The following is a 6,414-nucleotide window of genomic DNA, read 5'->3' as shown; positions in this document are numbered from 1 at the left end:
AGGTGAAATCCCCAAGTCTTCAAGCTCGAGCCCAGGGCCTTTTACACAACAAAATGCTTTCTATTCGTTTTACATCCGAGGAGGGTAACTAGTTGAACATCCTGTGGGGGAGTCAGGGCTTTACTTTTTTTTTTTTTTTGAAGATATTATTTATTTATTTATTTGGCAGGCAGAAATCACAAGTAGGCAGAGAGGCAGGCAGATAGAGAGAGAGGTGGAAGCAGGCTCCCTGCTAAGCAGAGAGCCTGATGTGGGGCTTAATCCCAGGACCGCTGGATCGTGACCTGAGCCAAAGGCAGAGGCTTTAACCCACTGAGCCACCCAGGTGCCCCAGGGGCTTTACTTTTTTAGTAGACTATGACTTTTTCAGTCTCCATGTGATTTTCATGCCATTGTTAACACCTCAAGCATCCTCTGAACAATAATAATACTAATATTACCTGTTGACCACCTACTGTGTGTCAGACTTGGAGTCAAACACATCATATATATCTTATCTACCCTTATAATGACCCAGCAAGTAGACTTTGTTACCCCTATCTTCCAGAGGAGAAAACTGAAGAGATTGGGGACCTTTCCCCAAATCTGCAGCTAATAAGTGGTTGAGCCAGGTTGTGAATCCAAGTGGTTCCGTACCCTTTCTCTCTGTGCACTGTAAAAGAAGGATATTTGCTGCTCGATTAGGCCTCAGGAAAGACACACAGACAATACTTGGTAATCTCAAATCTAAGGCAGACCAAATTATTTAAGCTTATCCCAAACTCCTGACCTCCCCTTGGATATCCTAGGAATGAAACCTGTAATTGGGTCTGACCTGGCCATAAACCCCAAATGTCCTCGTTCTTTGGGCTCCTAGATATTTATGGTGTCTGAACTGGAAGTAATCCCTTGGTCCACTATGTCCCTTCTACAGATGGTGAAACTGAGACCTAGAAAATGAAATGATGTGTTGGAGGTGGCAGGGCTCCTTCCTGACCAAACCGGCACATTCATTTGATCCACGAGGCTCCAGGTCCATAACGACGAGCTGGACCATGTACCGGCCCCACCTGCCACCTGTCAGAGCCTTCTTCTGGCGGGTCAACAGAGGGGCAGGACTCCCCCAGCTCCTTGCTGCTGTGGCTACAACTGTCCCTTCTCCCCCTCCATTCCCACCCAGCCAGGCAAGCTTGCAGCTTTCCGAGGCAGGGCCAGCCTGTCCTGAGCTGCAAGATGTATTAATCAATTTGATGAGGATGTTAAAGCTTTCTCTTTGCAACTAATTATGGCCTGATTTATAGGCCTGGCCTTGGTTTGATAGAGCTCTCCTCATGACAGGGATGAATGCCGTACTGGCATGGACCCCTTCATCTCTTCCATTTCTCTCCCTTCCTCCCTCCTCCCTCCCTCCCACGTCTCCTGCCTCCTGCCTCTGCTCTTGGTTCCCACAGGAACACCCTAATGACATGTTGACAAGCTGGTGAAGCATGGTTCCTTCTCTGTTGCGTCTGTCTCTGACACCACCATTCCTCCTGTGGTCTCTGACGTGGGCAGATGGAGGCCTTGGCAGGCTCCAGCCACCAGGCAGGTGCTGAACCTGAAGCTCTATACCCACCCCCCTTCTTCTGGGAACGGAATAATAAAATTACTGTGGATCGACGCAGCATCTTCCTTCCCCGATGCCTCAAGAGCTTGTTGCAATGATTTCCATCCCCCATTGAATTAGACATGGGTGGAGGGTTTCAGGTGAGTTTCATTCTGGTTATTCCACACAAGGGGAAACTAAGGCAGGGCTCTGAACTTGCCTGTGGGTCCACACACAGTAGAACAGTAAAGGGGAGCATAGTCGGTGCCCAGGCTTCCGGCTCCAAGGTCTTTCCATTGTTACCGTCCTTGAGTCATCTAGCTGTGCTGGTCCTAGGAAGCCCTGACAACGTGGCAGAAGGGGAGCCCTGGCACTTACACCACCGGTTTCCTGACTTTTGGGCATGAAGGTCTTTGGGACCACATATGTAAATGAGATATGCAATAACAAACTGAGCAGGTTCCCAGGGGAGCTAGGGGGAGGCATCTCCTTGTATTCTACCCCCCAAGTCCTACAACCATGTCCCAGAAGTGCCAGAGGAAAGACACAAAATCCATTATATAGTATCTTTCCATAGTACATTTATAGAAAGATACTAACCTACACATGACCAACACACAAACCCTAACCCTAACCTGAACTTGAACCTGAACCTGAACCTAAGCCTTCACCTTACACCTGACTCTACATCTAAATGACTTCCCAACCCTAACTGTAAACTAACCCTAATCTAAACACAAACCCAACTCAACATCTAAAACAGCCTGGGGGCGCCAGGGTGGCTCAGTCGGTTGGGTGTCTGCCTTCGGCTCAGGTCATGATGTCAGGGTCCGGGGATCAAGCCCAGCATGGGGAACAGGGAGCCTGCCTCTCCCTCTCCCATGCCTCTCCCCCCTGCTTGTGCCCCCTCTCTGTCAAATGGATAAATAAAATATTTAAAATTTAAAAAATAAAATTTTAAAATAAAATAAGATAAAATAGCCTGATTCCAGCCCATAATCCTAACATTAACCATAGCCCCTATATTAACCCAGTGGCTCTCAACCAAGGGAGAGTCCCATAGTCACCACTACCATCCTCACCCCAAGGAAACATTTAACAATGTCTGGCGACATTTTTTGGTTCCTACAGGGTGGGTGGGTGCAGATACTATAAGAATCTTGGGGATAGAGGCCAGGGCTGCTGCTAAACATCCTAAAAAGCACAGGGAGGCCCCCAACATGGAATTATCCATCTTCCTGTGTATTAGTGCCAGGGCTGAGAAACATGGCCCTAACCTTAACCTAACCCTAATCCTAGATTAAACGAATACTGACCCTAAATTTAAATATAACTTCAAACCTAATTTCCCACACCTAACCCTAACCTGAGCCTGCATCCACACGTAGATCGAAACCTAACTGAAACCCCATCCTAATGATGGATCCTCGTCCTCACATGGATCCTAATTACAAATCAAACCCCATCTGAACTCAACCCTAACGACATCCAGGTGGGTAAGGGTTGCCAAGATGAGAGAGGTGAGGCAGGGCTCCTTCTGGTCCCACTGGTATTTCCCTTCATTTTTCTTCACAGTCAGCATGTGGTGGTTCAGACCTTTCTGGATTACCCAAGTCCTCTGTTTCCCCTGACCCAGCATGGTACTGCTCGAGAGCCCCCTCTCCCTGGACTACTGGGTATGAAAGGAGATGAAGCTCAGACTGGGTTTAGCAGTTAGCTGCTTACCAATATACCTCAGAGGATGCTGGTGGAGATGGATAATTTTAAAAATATATATTTATAGGGATGCCTCGGTGGCTCAGTTGGTTAAGTAGCTGCCTTCGGCTCAGGTCATGATCCCAGCGTCCTGGGATCGAGTCCCACATCGGTCTCCTTGCTCAGCAGGGAGCCTGCTTCTCCCTCTACCTCTGCCTGCCATTCTGTCTGCCTGTGCTCCTCTCTCTTTCTCTGACAAATAAATAAATTAAAAATCTTAAAAAAGAAAAAGATATATAGTTATATATAAAATGAGATTGGGGGGAATATCCTAATAGTAATACTATTTGGGTACAATATTCATTTTTTCAATATTCTTTTAAATTAAGAATAAGTTCAAATCTGCTCCCCTACTTGATCCTTAACATCTTGAAAGTCAGTAAGTCGGGCAGTACTGTCCTCGCCTGATAAATAAGACACAGAGGAGGCACAGAGACATTGAAGGCTTTGCCTAAGACACACAACAAGGCAGCAGAAGAGCCTCTCCAGGTGGCTTGATTCAGATCTATTTTCTACACTTTACTCTGCCTGTGGTCTCAGTTACTATTATCTCCCACATCCCCCCCCCCCCGCCCCAGCTAGTGCAGACATCCAAGAATCCTCAGCATTTTTTAGAATTTGGAATGACATCAAGAGGGCATCCAGGGTTCGAGAAGAGGAAACAGAACCAGGCACGAGTGTGGAATGAGAAGGATTCATTCAAATGCCCAAGTGCTCAATCACAAACACTTAAAGTCCTGGTTGGGGCACCAGGGTGGCTCAGTGGGTTACGTGTTGCACTCTTGGTTTCGGCTCAGGTCATGATCTCAGGGTTGTGAGATGAAGCCCATCATCGGACTCCATGCTGACTTTGGAGCCTGCTTAAGATTCTCTCCCTCTCCCGGGGCGCCTGGGTGGCTCAGTGGGTTGAGCCGCTGCCTTCAGCTCAGGTCATGATCTCAGGGTCCTGGGATCGAGTCCCACATCGGGCTCTCTGCTCAGCAGGGGGCCTGCTTCCCTTCCTCTCTCTGTGATCTCTTCCCTTCCTCTCTCCTACTGTGATCTCTCTCTGTCAAATAAATAAATAAAATCTTTAAAAAAAAAATTTATTTAAGATTCTCTCCCTCTCCCTCTGCTCTTCCCCACCCCCTTCACGCACTGCCTCTAAATAAATAAAAAAATAAATAATAGAAGTTCAGGTCCTTGGGGCATCTGACTAGCTTGGTCAGTAGAGCACTGACCCTTGATCTCAGAGTCGTTGAATTCTTGCCCCATGCTGGGGTAGAGATTGGGGGGGAGGATAAGTTTTAGTCCTTGAATGGAGTGGGGTGGGAGGTGGAAAGAAGGTGACCAGGTAGTAGGAGCAGGTAAAAGCTCTGGAGAGTGGAACCACGTGTGAAGTGGAAGGGCTGACAATGGACAGTAGAGGAACTGGTCCAGAGCCCCAGGAAGAACTAAGCATCCTGATCTCCCTGCATCTTCTAGAAGGTTAGTGCCTCCACCCCGGCCTCTCCTATTCACAGAACTTGGAGTGCTGCATTTACAACCCATGAGCCTTACGGAAGCTCCTGACAGAGCTGAGTTTACACGGGCAGGCATTAAAAAGAGAAAGCAGTGTGCTAAGGTCGCTGAGCTGTCGGGAGGGGACTGAGTGGGAGCTCTGAAGATCAAGGTTGTCTAAAGCCACAGGGAAAATGCTCACCTTGGCCATGGCCAGAAAGAACAATTTATGGCTTTGTCCTTTTCTTAAGCTCCCAATTTGGCTTCATACTCTATCTTGCGTGGACCTTTATTCCTGAATCTTGGCTAAACTCCTTAGGCTTAACCTGTTGGTCTCAAAAATCTTGGGCAGTGGCATTGCTTGTCTCCCTCCTCATTACCATCGTAACTGGCTGTGTACTCCTATTTGGAATAAACATGAGAAGTACCTCTCCACTCAACGCCATTCATACAATCACAGATAACTATGCTAAAAATCCACAGCAGAAGAAATATCAAGAAGAGACGATCTCAACACTAAGAGATATTCCAATTAGTGAAGCAAACCCCACATTCTTAACTTGCAGCCAAAGAACTTTATGCCCAAAACTAAACGATATGTAGACTAATCCCAAGCATTTATTAAAAGTTTTTGGCTGCGTGATTTTGACCATAATTATTTTGACTCTCTCTCTTAGTAATCCCCGATACTGAAATGTAAGAAAAAGCAAGTTGAACTTAGATTAAGTTCCGTCACTATAAATGTTCTCAAATATTGGTTGTTAGTGGATGGAGTAAATAGCATACTGCATTACCATTAACAAATGAAAAAAAGCAGACAGTGAACCAGTGAAGGGGAGGGAGGAGTGGGAACCCAGAACAAGAAAGGGTTGCACGAGAAGGAGCTAGCTGGGGACTCCTAGTGACACACAGAACCCTAGGATGTTGGGAAAAACCAGACATTTAGAGATCAAATGCAGAGGACAGAGCACTGGACTAGGGCCAGAAAAATCCATGAATCTCATCTTTGATGCAGACTTTAAACAAGTCATTTCCCACAATTTCTCCATCTGGAAAATAAGAGGGTTAGGCCAGAACCCTTCCCAAGGTTGACATTCTAGAATTCCTGAGTTAAAACCACCCGGTGCAAGTCTTTTTCTAGTCCTGTCTCCCCCTCTGTGGGGCTGAGCCAGCCTAGGCCTCCCCACTGGGCCCTTCTTTGCACGCTACATTGAATTTGTGTGTTGGTGGGTCGAAGGGTCTGGTTTCTTCCTGTTAGACATAAGCCTCTGAAAGATGAAAAGTGTTTGGAACTCCCAGCTCTTAGAGCCTCCGCTGCAGTGCTTCCTGGCCTCAGAGGCTCTGTGAGGTCCCCAGGCAGGGATACCTGTCCTGTCAGGTAGCCTCTTCTATCCCCAGGCCGCCCTGTCCCCCAAAGCTGCCCCTGCTCTGTCCCCAGGCCCCAGGGCTTCCTGGCCCAAAGCAGAGAACGTCGGGAGCCCTCCACGACCGCACAGTAATCCTTCTGGAGTTGGAGGCTCCTCCACCCCAAGGAGCTGATGTTTTTTGATGAGGAGTTCTGGCCGCGCTGAGTAAGATGAAAAGCTGTCTTCGCAGTGGAATGAATTCCCTCAGAC

The 6,414-nt window shown here is 47.5% G+C and overlaps 1 pseudogene; it reads left to right on the top strand.

Annotated features, from left to right (window-relative positions):
* The first annotated feature begins 3,201 nt into the window (after window positions 1-3,201).
* Window positions 3,202-5,390, top strand: LOC116576922 (annotated as a pseudogene).
* Window positions 5,391-6,414: the final 1,024 nt, after the last annotated feature.

The sequence above is a fragment of the Mustela erminea genome, chromosome 18 (genome assembly GCF_009829155.1).
Source record: "Mustela erminea isolate mMusErm1 chromosome 18, mMusErm1.Pri, whole genome shotgun sequence".
Classification (NCBI taxonomy): Eukaryota; Metazoa; Chordata; class Mammalia; order Carnivora; family Mustelidae; genus Mustela; species Mustela erminea.
Note: the sequence above shows the minus strand (reverse complement) of the source record. Positions and strands in the feature narration are given on the sequence as shown.